Raw genomic sequence first — 16,301 nt, forward strand, 5'->3', positions numbered from 1 at the left:
ACTGTGAACCCCCAAAAGAGATACAAGATTTATCGTAACATTTGATAGTTCACCAATTGAAAAAACTAAGCACATTTTCAGTATCGTAATTTGCATAAACTGCTCCTTACTTTACAAGATGCACAACAACCAGTCTAGAATATTTGAAACACTCTTTTAGAAGCAAGAGAAAATATTAATGTTTTTTTTTTTCTAAAAGTCATAGCAAAGTATGCATACAATCCCAATAGTAATAAACTTTGTTACAAATTGGCTTGTGTTAACATTTTTGTTCTATCGGACCATTGAATTGTAACTCAATTAGAACTATGTGTCAAGAAGAGTAACAGGTACACATTCCGTTATCTGCTCCTAAATGTAATCTTTATTATATACGACTACTAAAGAATAAGTTTTATAGCGTTACCAGTAATACAATACGAGTCAAAGGTGTTACCTATACCAAGATTACGCACCTGTAAGAGGTCCTACTGGCTTGGATCTCGAACTTTTGTCTGTAGAAATGCATCTATGCAACGTGTTTATAATATTTGATAGATTTCGCAGACATTAGTGTCCATATCCTCTTGAATTTTATCCTATTAAGAGGAAGGTACGGATATTTACGGTCGCCATCAGAGCGGAACATTCCACACTTACGAATGAGGACATTAGTATCAAACCATTAATACTAGATTCATAATACTTTCTAAATTTTGTTCAAACGATCATAGAAATATTTTTTTTGGTTTTATTACTATTATATGCGCATAACTGGCACAAGTGGCTGTTAAATATGTTATATATAAATAATTGATTTTTAAGTAAAAACATCTTTTACGTTGCTCTCCAGGTTAACTCGTTTTTTTCTGTCCGACAAAAACAAAAATAAAGGCAAAAATAGACCCCAAAATATGATGCAAACAAATTTAAGGGTTGGTGTCACATAACATAGATGCCGCTAAGTGCAGTGTTGAAACATCGTCGTGTACCTGATGAGACAATGAGTCTTAGATTAGACTGGGTGGTTGTTGGGTAAAAAAGAGAGAGGCCGTCGGTGTCTCTGATATCAAAATGATACAAAGAGCTTGTTTTTAACATCTTCGTGTGGTCGACTCTTCTGAATCTCTTCAGAAGAAAGTCGATTTCAAATTGCAGGAGTCGTCTGTGACAGTACATATTACTGAGCAGATGGTGAAGTGGAGCTAAACTCAACTTAAGCATTTGGGAAGAGCTAACTTAATTAGAAGTAATACGAATAGTTATTTTATAATGGTGATGTAATAAATTATAACAAACAGATGTGGTTCTTCTATGCACAAAACGAAGAACTGAACAAACTTTTCAATCTAAACTTTTTTATTGTGGTTCGTTTGGTTGCTTAGGCTTCAAACCCGGGAATCCATAATTTTGAATGTCGCGTTGAGAGTGTTTTGTGTGGGGAATCCATAATTCTGAATGTGGCGTTGAGAGTGTTTTGTGTGGGGAATCCATAATTTTGAATGTCTCGTTGAGAGTGTTTTGCGTGGGGAATCCATAATTTTGAATGTGGCGTTGAGAGTGTTTTGTGTGGGGAATCCATAATTTTGAATGTGGCGTTGAGAGTGTTTTGTGTGGGGAATCCATAATTTTGAATGTGGCGTTGAGAGTGTTTTGTGGGGAATCCATAATTTTGAATGTGGCGTTGAGAGTGTTTTGTGTGGGGAATCCATAATTTTGAATGTGGCGTTGAGAGTGTTTTGTGCGGGGAATCCATAATCTAGAATGTAGCGTTGAGAGTGTTTTGGGTGGGGAATCCATAATTTTGAATGTGGCGTTGAGAGTGTTTTGTGCGGGGAATCCATAATTTTGAATGTAGCGTTGAGAGTGTTTTGTGTGGGGAATGCATCATTTTGAATGTCGCGTTGAGAGTGTTTTGTGCGGGGAATCCATAATCTAGAATGTAGCGTTGAGAGTGTTTTGTGCGGGGAATCCATAATTTTGAATGTAGCGTTGAGAGTGTTTTGTGCGGGGAATCCATAATTTTGAATGTAGCGTTGAGAGTGTTTTGTGCGGGGAATCCTAGAATGTAGCGTTGAGAGTGTTTTGGGTGGGGAAGCCATAATTTTGAATGTGGCGTTGAGAGTGTTTTGTGCGGGGAATCCATAGTTTTGAATGTAGCGTTGAGAGTGTTTTGTGTGGGGAAGGCATAATTTTGAATGTCGCGTTGAGAGTGTTTTGTGTGGGGAATCCATAATTTTGAATGTGGCGTTGAGAGTGTTTTGTGTGGGGAATCCATAATTTTGAATGTGGTGTTGAGAGTGTTTTTGTGCGGGGAATTTGTCGCGACAACAGGGGCGAGAAGATGGAAGGAGTGGTGATTGGGTGACAAATGAAGCAATCGATGATCGCTCGGACGCTCGCTGTAATTAGTGGCGACAGTTGCACACAACTTCTGTGGGGTTGGTGAACGTGGTGTCTTCACCATTTAGTTCTATTCTAGAGTAGCCTATGTATTCTAGATTTAATTTATTGAGTCTCTTTTCATAATCACACAATTTGAAAATTGATGTTCGTGTAGTTGCTATCATGTTTCATCAAATTTTATCTAATGACCTTTTCGAAGAGAGGCAATCTGAAGTGGGAATGACTTCATATTCTACAGGAGCCTGAAAAGTTTTTCTTAAAGTAAGAATGTCTTAATATTAAGACTTGACTTTCCTGGCGTTCTACAGGTTTTTAACCACCTAAAAATTGCAAGAAATTGTTATGTGTGAAGATAGATTAATGTACACTTTTAATGCAATTAAATCAATTACAAACAGATTATAGATGTTATTACTATCTCTAAAATTTTAAAATGAAATAGCTGTAAATCTTAACATTTTTCCAAATGTTACTGCAAACGTAACGGTAAAAATGTGTATTAAAATTAAGTATTTGTTTAAGTAGATACTTGAAAAATACCAGTTTAGTTATAAATCTGAAATTCATAAAATTCTCACAACATTTAAATTGAATAGTGGTAATAAGTCACTTTAATATGTTGAAACACAAGTTTTCCGTGAAATACGTCAAATAATCATATATTTTAATGATAAATCATATAGAAATAACATTTTTCATTAGTCAAAACTAATAACACGTTTTAATCCAGCACTTTTAATCTTTTAAAATAGCACTAGAAATGTTTAAATTTCGTGTTTGGCAGAAGTATTGTGGAAGTAACAGAGGTTTTCCAAAAATTTGGCATCTTTTAATGATACAAGAAATCAGTGACACTACATTTTGAGATCTGTAATCTGATCTCTTCCTAGTGGCACTAGCATAACATATAACTACGTAAAAAAAATCAGGGATCGTACATTTCTAGATATGTTATCTGATATCTTCCTCAAGTGGCCAACTAGCATAGCATATAACTAAACAAAAAAAACAAGAATACTACGTTTCGAGATCTGCAATCTGATCTTTTCCTCAGGTGTATAACTAACTTAACTGCAACGTAGTTTAAAATAAAAAAGCGTACCAGATTTTTAAACAAAACAAATGGCACACGAGTCCAGAAACCGTGTTAACAGTATAAAATGTTAATTATAGAGAATTCATAGGCAAAACAAAAAGACCATTACACCTAAGGACAAAACAAATGGCACACGAGTCCAGAAACCGTATTAACAGTAAAAAATGTTAATTATAGAGAATTCATAGGCAAAACAAAAAGACCATTACACCTAAGGACAAAACAATACAAAGAATGGGCTAACAGAAAAGTAGAAAATTGCACGTCATTGTTGGCTCGAAGACCATCGCATGGATTGGAATAAATCTAACATAATACATCGGGAAACTCATTTCTTTATAAGGAAATTAATCAAGGCATCATACATTAAAATAGCAGACCAACCGATCAGTATATCATCATGAGTCGAAATTAGTCCGCTTTGGTTACCAATTCTGAAAAAAGAAATACTCGTAACAAGAAAATCTAAAATATCAAGCAGATTAGAGATTTGTAACGAACCAATGCAGAGTCACAGTATGGTTTTGACAATTTTACGTTTCTACGTAAAAAAAAAAAAAAAAAAAAAAAAAAAAAAAAAAAAAAAAAACAGTAATAAAATAGACCCACTCATATTACCTTTTTGTCTCCATCTTGTTTCTGCCGTGAGGATCGCTATTTACCGCTGGTCCTTGGTCAGTTACTGCAGACCTATTGTAACCTGTATTCTTTATTTCAGTTTTATTTGTATTAAGTGTATATTTTAGAGGTAGTGTGCATGGAGTTGGCCACAACATGGTTGCTCTGGTTTCTGACTTATGCGTGTCACAACGCTCTGATAGGTGTAGGGTTTAGGTGTAAGGTTTAATTACCCAACTGAGGAAGAGATCAGATTGCAGGTCTCGGAACGTAGGGTTAATGGTTTTTTTTTTTCTTTTTTTTTTTTTATGTGAGTAAACGATGGCAAACGTACGGAAACATCCTTCACACTTCTTGTATTGTTTTGAAAAAAAAGAGTATAACTACAATCCATGTCAAAATAAACAAATTATTTCAAAACGTTCATGACATGCTAATAAAAAAACAACTTATATGTACAAAATGTATACACACTCTCCCTTATACGGGCAGCTATTAATTGTGAAGACATACATATTGTGACGTGTATTCTTTAGTTCGGTTTTATTACGTTCAAGTAAATATCAGTCGGATTTACCCTTCATGAATCGAATCTCCGTTTATTCCAAAAGCCTAAAGACTCGCCTGTATTCATAAAGGAGAATTTGAACTAATCCCTCCCCAAAGAGAAAATATTAGACGAATGGTTTGCCCCTCCCATTTGAAATCGGGATACCTCACTGGTCCGGATATCTAAACATTTTATCGCGTAAGCTTGTGGCAATGAAGTGTCGAGACTATCCGACCCCCGGTTATCCGCACTGCCGGGTTGACGACAGCTGAAGCCTCCAGACTCTCGGAGATATTGCCACTTCTTGACGGTTAATCGTCGCTTCGCGGTTATTAGAAAGCCACAATTCCTGGGCATCGGCTTTATTGCTTTCCGGTCGCGTTGGCGGAGAGTAGCAAAGTTATTAGTCTCTCAAAGCAAAACAAATGCATGCGACGTTAAAATTGTTTTGACCCTAATGTTTTGGATTTGTTGTAAAAACATTTCCATTAAAAGAAACAATACATTTTCAATGTACCATATAAAACGGTGTCCCTATCGTAAATATAAATATATCTTTATAGATATTCTCGTGGTGACGAAGTTAGTCTTTGTTCAAAGTTTGTTCTTGACGATGGAAGAAGGATTATTAAGGAAACAGGATTTTCCGGACATTTACCATCGTTCAGTTATACTGTACAGTCAGTAACACTACGTTTCGAGATCTGAAATCTGATATCTTTTTCAGGTAATTGACTAAACTAACGCATGAGTATTTTAACCTAGGTTTTAGTCATTTACCGGAAGAAAAGATCAGATTGCAGATCTCGAAACGTAGAAGTTTGTCTGTTATGATGGCACATTTTGACTGAAGCCAGTAAATATTAAAAACCGAAGACCAATGTTTAACGAAGTTAAAAATCCTGTTTTTCTCATTGTATACATTCGCACCAGGTTAGTTTGATTGTGTTTGTGTACACCGTTCCTTGATAAAGGAGTTATAGGGAACTATTGTTTTAAAATGGAATATGAAAAGCCTGATCTTGAAGTTCCAAGTAAAAGGATAAAAACCTGCAAAAGCCAGCGAAATAGACACTATTTTAAATCTAACAATGACATTTATACATTGCAATAAAATGTGCAACTGCGCTCAAATAATAATTTCGTTAAGAGTTCTACCTAAACCGCAGTATATGACAGATATTGTAACAAAATCAATAAATGAATGCTAATCAACTATGTAGAACTTTATCTAATCCTATTTCAGACTACTTTAGGCTCGCTTGCACTTAATTAAAATTAAATCATTACCTTTAACGTTAATAATAAATTATATAATATGATTTTTATTGTATTTGACATAGCATAACATACGAAACTTACAGTACATGTAGACTATTAAAATCAAACTAGTGTTAATGAACCAGGAATAAATTTTATTAGTTTATTGTAAATTTTATTTATTTTTTTATTTATAACAATAAACACAATTTACATGAACTTGCCAAAGAGGTAAATAAATGTGAGTGCTGTTCAATACACTCACAAGTGCATTTCAATGCAATTGAAATAAAAAAAGCTTCCAGTTTCAAAATTATCCGCTAACCTTTACATTTCTCAAATTTCTTTTAAAATTTATCCGCGGGACAACTATTGAAAATATTCCAAAGAAATTTTAACCAGTTTTAGAGCTGATTCAATGGATTAAATTAATCTTCGACCATGCTTTAGAATGTAATTAGGTACAAGCAATGTGAAGGCTATAGAAAGAAGTTTAGTTCCGTTAAGGTGTATACATCCATAAAATAAAGTAGACAACCATTTTCGTATTTGTTCAAAATTTCCTTTTTATATTGTGTTATTCCTGAAAGATAAGTTAAGGATGTCTGGGATTATACCTAATAAAAAAGCACAAGACTTCGAAATAAATAATTATTGAATAAATACGAGGCTTATATAATTGTTGGATATAGTGTAAAATTTCATAAATAATACATTTTTAGCAATTGACTATTAAAACACAAGGTAAATATGCCCAAACATTAACGTATAAAGAATGCGTTGAACACAAAAAGTCGACAATTGTATTAAAAGTTGTGTGTATAAAGCATAAATATGAACACCAAACCTTACTTCGAGGGCTTGGGGCTCAAACTCCCCCCCCCCACCAACATTTTCAAAAACAAAGAGTAAAATGCACCTAGTAGTTTTATAAAGCTAGGAAATATTCTTAAAACTTACAAATTTCCCTGTGGAACATTCCCAATTTACTATTTTTGTACGATATTTTATATTTCCTAAACCACCCAGTACATTAGCCCCCATATAGATAATTTGCCATATACGTCACTGTCATATGTTAAAATTCTGTAAATATTAAGTTAGGCTATAGTGTTTTCAATTCCACCTTTCTTTTCATTTTTCCTTTTACATATACTTTGATGTTTTTAGGGTCGCATAACGCGTAAACAGAGCAGCTATTGTATTGCTTTACGATTTTTTTACAATAATTGATGCTAACGTCTATATTTATTTTTCAACCCGTCATTAATAATGAACTTTTTTTTTAGTATTTAGTATTTTTAGAAGTAAAATTGTAAAATTTAAGCAATTTATTTAAAATCAAATCCGTTCGAATAATGCATTTTTGTAAGAATGGCACGCATGATGAATCGTTCAAACTGAACCAAAGAAATCATAATTGATATGGCAGTTATCATATTCTTAAACATGTTAGAAGTCCATTGATCTCTAACATGTGTTGTGTGTGCTACGAAAAATATTTAATTTATGAAAAAAATTAAACGTTATACAAAAAGAAAATCAACCTCACTTTTTAAGAATGTAAGGCCAAATCTCATAAGGAAGGGGGCATTTTCCGGACGCATCATTCTGGGAGAACGGCTCGGCGTGATGTGGCAATTCTCATAGTGTAGCAGAGACCGTTTACATTGACGTCATTATGTGGACGTCACAAACAGCCTGACGTCATAACAAGGCCTGGCCGGCTCTCCTTCAAATCATAGCAGTCTGCCTCCTTATACTCATATAGGTTTCACCGCGCCCAATAGCGGTTTGTGGCGATATTCCCTAATAAAGAAAGGGTTTCAGACCAGCTGCCAAGATCAGGGTGGAGATCTTCCCTGGTAGCTGAGTGGTTATAGTTTAGTCTCGGATTATCAACACGGGGATCGGGGTTCGATTCCCGGTTTGAATAAGATTTTTTATAAACACTGAAAGTCAGTGTTAGTAAATTTGCTTACGAGTAGTTACGTGTTTTTTACAAAATAAAAATAACACGTGAACATAAAAATACGACGAAAAAATAGAACAAAAGGCAAAAAGTGTCACCTTATTTCGTAGTTAATGGTTGAAAGGTTCGGTGAAAAATTGATCATATACTGTTGTAGCTATAATTAAGTAAAATTTGTATGTATCCTAACTAACTAAAATGTACTTTTTTATTTTATTAGATATTTCAAACCCATCAAAAAAACCAGATTATAAACATTGTCTGTCTCTTTATATTATATTTTTGCGTCCGTGTACGTGATATGAATTAATATTACAACCATCGAAATGAAAAGTTTGAAAATTTTGTTGTGATAGATTTGGTTTCAATGAGGGAACCACACATGAAAAATTAAAACACTATTTGTAGAGTATAGGTTGCTGATCAAAGAACACTTCGTTAAACATTTGGTACCAGTAGTTGCGTGACTTTTGAGCGTCTTTTGAAGCAAAGGGTGGATTTATAAGTGATCGCCAAGGAATCTGTTAATTTAATTACTAATATCCATTTGAGAATTTGGGCTGTCAAATTATGTATATTTTTATACAATTAGATTACACGATTATTAGCTGTTTATTTTGGCGATAGAGAGTCTTGTATTATCCTACATATGACTGAGTTACTCAGCGTGGACACATAGTATTTGATGTTATAGCACCTAATCTCACAGCACCTAATCTCATAGCACCTAATCTCATATTACCTAATCATACAAAATTGACTGCAAAACTTTCGTTGACTTTTGGTGAATGAGACGATTCCAATAATGTGTTAGCTGTAAGACACTAGTGTATTTATTTCGGTGCAAAATCTAGTAAAATAATACATATTACCACGATCATGTATCCTAAGACGGGTTTTCGATGCTACGATATGACTGTGCACCAGCAAAGTTGGTCGGTAATCATACTCAGATAAAGTATTTACGTTGCGACAAGATCGCCGTTGCGTTGTAACGAACTAAGTCAACTCGCGTGCTAATAGCAGCAGATGGTTGGTTTAGCTGTTTGTTCGTAGCAAATTATGCTTGTCGCCATAGCAAAAATATATTGTAGCAAAATATTACGTGGTAATCTAATACGGTCAGCAGTTTCCAGATTGGATCCTAGCGGTCGTATTTGTACTTTCCGTACTAAAATATTTATAAATTAGTTAAGAAATTAATAATTTGACACTACTAATTAAAATTCCGCTAATATATACTATTCAAGTAAGATGGTCTACAAGGAGCCTGTGAAGAACCTAATGTAAATGTGTACGTTAGTAAAAAAAAGGTTGCAATCAAGCAAATAAATGACATTTTCAGTAGATTGTCAATAGTTATAGCAAGTAATATTTATTTCTAAATATTCGTTAATTTGTTGGCCGACAAACTTATTCACACTAATTCATTTAATCTGAGTTACTTTATCAAGTAGCAAGCACATAAGCTGACATATGAGGTAAAATCACCATTACAACTACATGTAAAACTAACTAGAACTTAAAACGTGTTCATTATGTTTATTATTAAATGTGTTATAAACAACTTGAATATGCACAGTTTTTAAATTTTCAATAAATTTGTAAATACTGTTGACATAATATTATCCATTAAATTTTCACTGCAACGTTAAACAAATATCGACATTAAAATACAAATTGAGAGTTATGTAATGGTGTATACTTCCAAAAGGAAAACTGAAACGCGAGTTTAAGGCTATTTTATATACATCTTATTCTCTATACACTCTTCAAAGTGTAGTTGCAACGATCATTAATAAATGTATACTTACGTAATGAACGTATAGCTTATACATTAAATTAAACAATAGCGAAACCTGAGATAACAATCTAAAACGTAATCTGACTGTATGCACCAAGATAGATGTTATAATTACTTTCTGCTTTTATGTGTGTATAAAGTAATGTTTTATTTTAAACTGAATGTGCCTAAGATTTTAAAGTACTGAGTTCACGGAGTCCCCATTGGATAACACGTATTCGAGTAATGGTTCGATATCATATCAGCATTAATTACAGCTGTTGTACATTCAAATTCAAATGCAACTATATTTGGGGAACAATATCAGATTTGAATACCACGTTTGATGATGTTTGATAAAAACTCGAAATAAACAAACGAGTATCGTGTAGGCTACATGTTCGCAGTTGAAGCCAAACACGCTCCATGCGCATGCGCGTGCCCTTAATAATGTTAGCGATGTTTTTTGTTGTTTAGTTACACCAATATGCCAAATTTCATAAAAAATAGATCATGAGTATGGTATCTGCCACTGTTACAAATACAATTGTGTGTGATTGAAGTATAAACTTTGGCCCGTTGTAACATTTCATACGTTTTAACGTTACAATCCTATCTGATAAATTTAAAAGTAATGAAAATTTAGTCTTATAAGCTTTTGTATGAATCATTGGAGTTTTTTACTAAGTACAGTACCTGATTTGGAGCAAATTAGTTAGTAATTAACACAAAATTTCAAAAAAGTTACAAATAAACCCGAAAATTAATATATTACACCCTTGTACTGGATTTGTACAACGCAGTCCTTTTGATTGGTCATCCTTCAAAAAAACTATTTTTTTAAAATCGGATAGCCTTTTTTTAACCAAAATCGACATTCAAATTGGGAACCAAAATTGTATTACTTGGAGCATCACAATGCTTCCTCTTATTTTACGTACGAGGAAAAGGATTATGCTTGTTTTAATACTGTAAAACGTCACGGTTTGTTAAGCCAAATAATGCATCCTAATAACACAAAAATGTCCCAGACTCGCTCGCTGCGCTCGCGTCCTCGTGCGAACCTTCTCATGTGAAGGCGGGGACGAATCGATTAGTTCCATTGGGTCTCATTTTGAAAAAATTGGTTTACACTAGTTTCGCAACGTATTGTCTGCCGCTATCATGGCTAATCGCATCCTGTACATGCAATCGTGGCGGGGGGAGGGGGGCTTCTGTGACCTCTTTATTGTATAAATGTGCCATACAGGGCTCGTCAGCCAGCGTGCTCTCAGCTCTCATGGTTCACATGTTGTGCGGGTAACTTTGGGAAGCGGAATTACCTCGGGATTGGGAACGGAGATGTTGCGTGTGATAACGCGACAAGGTGGAGGAGGGAACAACGGAATGGGGCCACCGATGGAATTCTATAATTCCATGAAAACTACGTCATCTACATGACAGTCCAAAGTAGACTTTGTAAACTTAGAAAACGGGGTGTAAAACGTCTTGAGGTATTTCAGACAATATTTAAATACTTCGGAAAAAACGAACGTTCTAGTTGTGTCCGCCCGCTATTTTAAAACTGTATTTGTTTTACAAATATTTTCCACAATAGCCGAATAAAATAATCATAAATGAGGGAAATGAAGTATAGCCCTTTAACGACCCTACTTTTAATAACGAATATAGTGCTATCAAATAAAGCTTTTGGATGTGTTCATTTAACCTATAAACACATATGTAAGGATAAGATAACCTATTACGCACACTACTAATCACGAGTGTCAGACTTCCCTGCACTTCTGCAGTGACGATACCCTCCGTAATCAGTTAGATTACAACCAGCAACATCCGGTGCTGCTTATACAGTAATTGATAAACTACAGTAAACTAGCTTTAGTTTGTATAAATTATCATAATAAGCAACCAACGATTCAAGGCTGTCTTGAATACTTAGAGCTCAAATTTATTTAATAAAAAGGCAATCATATCCACTCCAGGCGACCCTGCACGATTTTTTTGGACTTTAGTTAACACCGTATCTTGAGATTGAGATATTTCGACCTGGCTATGAAGAGCCATCTCATCAACATACGATTAAACCAAAACTGGCAGAGCCATAAATGCACATCCGCTTATACAAATGAATGGAGGAGCAAAGTTGTATCGTGATTGGTTGGAGCTCAACAGTCTGCAATCAATTCGACTAATCAGTGGTCACTGTGGTTTCTTTATCACAGGCTGTGGGATTTTTGATAATTTAGGCTATTGCCGCCATTGTTTGAGTTGTTACACCAAAAGATCAATCTGAAGGTAATAAGATAAAGAAATTAGTAAGCAGGAGAGAAAATAGATTTTGATAAGAACAAAACCACAAATCAATATCAACCTGTTTACTCGTCACAATCATTTTTAAAGGATTTTGATAGTTCTTAAAAAAAATTAAAACAATCCAATGAAGACAAAAACAACTGGAAGTGACTCAAACCAATCATCTGTATTCATTAAAGAGGACGTATTGTAACTAATGTTATTGTAGTGGTGTGTTAATATTCCAGATGCGAGATGAGGCTAATAGCAACTGGCACATTCGTCGCATTTATAACGAGTAATAAGGACGTCATCATATAATTATTATATTTATACCCATCATCATAAGCCTGTCGTCTGCATTCGAATGTCGCTCATCACCTCTGGACAACGGTTGTTGAATCATTGACACACTTGGTTTTCTTTGGCAGCAGTATCATCATTGATTTAGCATGAGCTTCATTTTCACTTACAGTTGAGATTTGACAGGTGACTCTATAGATGGATTAATGAATGAAGGATTGTTGACCAGCGAGGAATTAGTCATTCTAGTCACATTTTTAAAGTGGGAGTCATACATAATACAAGTATGAGTTTTGTTTGTTCTTTTTATCCCATAATAAGCATTAAAGTTGAAGATGAGAACTCCAGTAAATGTGGATTTCTGCACCGAAATTTCATTGCAAATTGAGAAATAATTTGAGGTGCCCAATTAATGCTTGGAGATGTTCATGATATACATGTATTATGAAATGTACATTTTTAAGAAAGTGCATTAATTTGTACACTTTAATGTTCTTGTTGATATCCAAAATACATTATGAATTTTGTTTCAGATTACTGTATGAATTGATTTGGTTTACTTTTTAGGTTGGAAAGGTCTTTTTCTTCTTTTAAGACAAGAAGCTTAGAAATTGCACCTAGTCTTGTGCAATTTCTGTGCAAAAACCTTTGCGCTGCTTCCGGAGTGACAGGATATTCTGGATGGGCAAGGTTAGGAGTAGGGGTCGCCTTCTATAGAGATCCATGACGAAGAATTTAGGGAACTAATATGATGAAATGGAGGTCAACCCTGAACCAGCCTCGCCAGTCAAAGCAGGCAGGGGGTGGCACACCCTTATGTCTAGGCTGGCAAGAACCTTTGACTCTTGGGGTACGAACTCCACCATCTCTAACCGTCATCTTCCGCAGTAGACCAGACCTATCAAATTACCCTTACGCCCCAGAATCTCGACATTTGCGGTTAGTGAGGTGCCGCTCCTGGACATCCATAAGGTTGCACAGATTTGATTCCTGCTGGGCATTGGACAGGTTAATATGGCCTTACTCTTTATGTTTTGGTTAGATCATTCGTATATTCTATAAAATTTAAATTGGTTTTATACTACCTTATAACAAGGTAGATTTACGCCACATCATATGAAGTTACATAAAACTTTTCTTATCTGTAGCTAATTTGATAAGTATAAAATGACGCACAAAATAACTCATTCTTTTTAAAGTTTGGTGAAAATTTAAAGTCTACAGATGAAAATTTCTCTTCATATCTTGGCACGTGAAACATTCATACTTTCACATATTATTCTACTATTTTTCGTTGCCATCATGGTTACATAAGACCTACGTAAAAATATTCACTAACGCTCAGCCAAATACCATGGAGTGACATGCACCATCATCAAACTCAGTGTTCCTTATATAGAAATGAAGCTTAATGTACAAATTCAAGTCTATAGGTCAATTCGTTTTCAAAATATCGTGCGTATAGAAACACTGTCAGAGATGAAATTATATAGCTCCACAAGTGACAGGCTTCGCTAAAGCTCAACCAATAAACAATTTCTCGTTTATTGATTCAGAATAATATGTATTAACATTGTAATAACATTTAATTAGGGTTAATTGTAAGACAGGGTCTTATGGCCCTAAATTAGCCCTTTTTTACATTATGTAAGTTATATGATACAAATAAAGTCATTTGAATTGAATCAAATAATATTCGGACCTTTAAACAATTAAAATTTAAACAATGACAAACTCGGAAATATAGAAAACAAATATGGTTTAACATTTCTTAAATTTAACTTAGCGTTTAAATGTTTACTCAACAACGTTATTGGCATAGAGGTACGAATATTTAATTATATATTTACGACACAGTTCGATAATTGTGGATGTCACTCCATGGGATTTTGCTGAGCGTTTACAAATATTTTACGGTTGTTTTATGGGCTTCCATGACAGCAACGGGAAAATAGCAGAATACATAAATTTATGACCAAGGTGAGTACAATCATATTAGGTTTTAACAGGTAATAGAAATAAGGTCAATGTTAAAAGTTGTCAAGATCTGATTAAAGTGCACTCTCGCATTTTAGTACCCTCCCTACCTCCCTAGTGGTTGTATTATTTAACCACTGTTGTGAAATCTAATTCAATGAACGAGCGTGAATATACTATGTTGCTAGATAACTTCATACAAATCATTTGCAGGCTTTAAATTTCGCATGAAAGTATCGTTGTCGACAAAAAATGTTTATAAACATGGTGAGCAACAACAGAGAACAATCCTCTTTAGACTAAAAAAATTGCTATTAAAATAACACATTTTTTATAATAGTTTGGAATCCCTCTTTAGAATGTGTCACTAATGAATTTGAAATTAGGTAAGTCAGTAATACGTATTCCAACAAGAAAAACAGCAAAGGTGTCAAAAGTGAACCTTGTGGAACGCCATAACAATAAAATAAAAATACAATATACTCTAAACAAACTGTTAGACCAATGAATCACCAGGAGCTGCATATGAAAAACTCTTAAAATATTTGGAAATTATTAATAAATTAATAATATCGTGTAAAAAAGTAAATCTGAAGAAACCAATAATGACTGTTGGTGTTGACTGCGACAGCTTGAGCGACATTGTAGTGCGGTGCGGGCAGATTCACGAGTCTAGACTAAGTGTTATTGGCCCTAATTAAAGGATGATTTTGTCATTGAGGGACGGACGTCATAATGCTGGGGAAGGGATATGATTAATAAAGCCTAGATTGATGAACATTTAACTGATTAGAGTGGAGGGTGTCGCAGCCATGCTGGCTGGTAGCGCTCACACGATCTATCTCCCCCCTCCACAAACTCTTTCTCTCTTTCTACTATTCTGATCGCGTCGTCATTTCAAAACTGTGTTCCATTTAACGTCGAGCACATCGTATCTTCATATAGTCTCACTAAATTCTTATGAGGGCTTCAGAAAGAAATACTTCTTTATTGAGGCGAAATTAGGACCATATGGTCCTTTCTTACATTTAACCTCTTAAACAAAATTAATCTGAATAGTGCAAAATAAGGCTTATTAACTAAAACTTACGCTTACGGTATTCCATTAACTCTTCCATTCAGACAGTCACGATTCAAAGAGTAGCCCTGCCGCCCGCCACGATCATCTGGTCCAAGTATCTTCGTCTCAGCTCCGCCACAAACCGTTCCCGGCTCTCAATTTGTTTGACAGGATCTGGTAAGGAGTTCCATAATCTACAGGCGGTAACGGTGAAGGATCGGTCATAGGTTTTGGTTCTGTGTATTGAAGCAGATCTAACGATGTTGTGAGTAATGGTTAGATTTATAAGTAGATCTGAGATGTATTAAAAAATATTGTAAATAAAAGGCACTGTCCAGCCCAAAATCCTATAAAATAATGTTTTAGAGGCATTTCGATAATAGCAACCTCAGAAATCAGAAAGACTTTATTTGTTAATCAATCACACATTACAAAATGAATAAAGAGCCACATGGGACGAATCCTGTGCGTGGCTCTGAGTTCCATTAAAAAAAAAACTGTGCGCTTACTACGTAATATATAAAAAGACAGAAAGAAAGATAAAAAAGAAACACATTACACTAAAGAACTAAATAAATTTAGAAATATATGTACAGTTTACGTTAATAAAAATAAGTGCAAACTAAGACTGATACAGAATAGTTGTAACTACACTTAATGCATCAACCACCGTATTTGACTAGCACTACAGAAATAATTTTCTTCCTCATGTAGGTTCAAAGATGTTTTTAACCATTTACTTTATGAAAAATATTTACGAAAAAAGTAATCATTAAAAACAATTAATGAATTAAAACATAAAAACAAAGTATGAACTAATAATAAAACCTCCGACTTCAATTAATTTAAAATAGGATAAAAAGTTCAATTTAAAATAAATTCAATTAAAAAATTGAGGGCTTTGCAAAAAATTTAGAACTTTAATATTTCAATACACGCATGGACGAGGGAAGACCAGCTCAGACACAGTGCTTGTGTAGATGGTGTCAGTCAGCAATTTGACAT

The sequence above is a fragment of the Homalodisca vitripennis genome, chromosome 2 (assembly GCF_021130785.1).
Source record: "Homalodisca vitripennis isolate AUS2020 chromosome 2, UT_GWSS_2.1, whole genome shotgun sequence".
Taxonomy (NCBI): Eukaryota; Metazoa; Arthropoda; class Insecta; order Hemiptera; family Cicadellidae; genus Homalodisca; species Homalodisca vitripennis.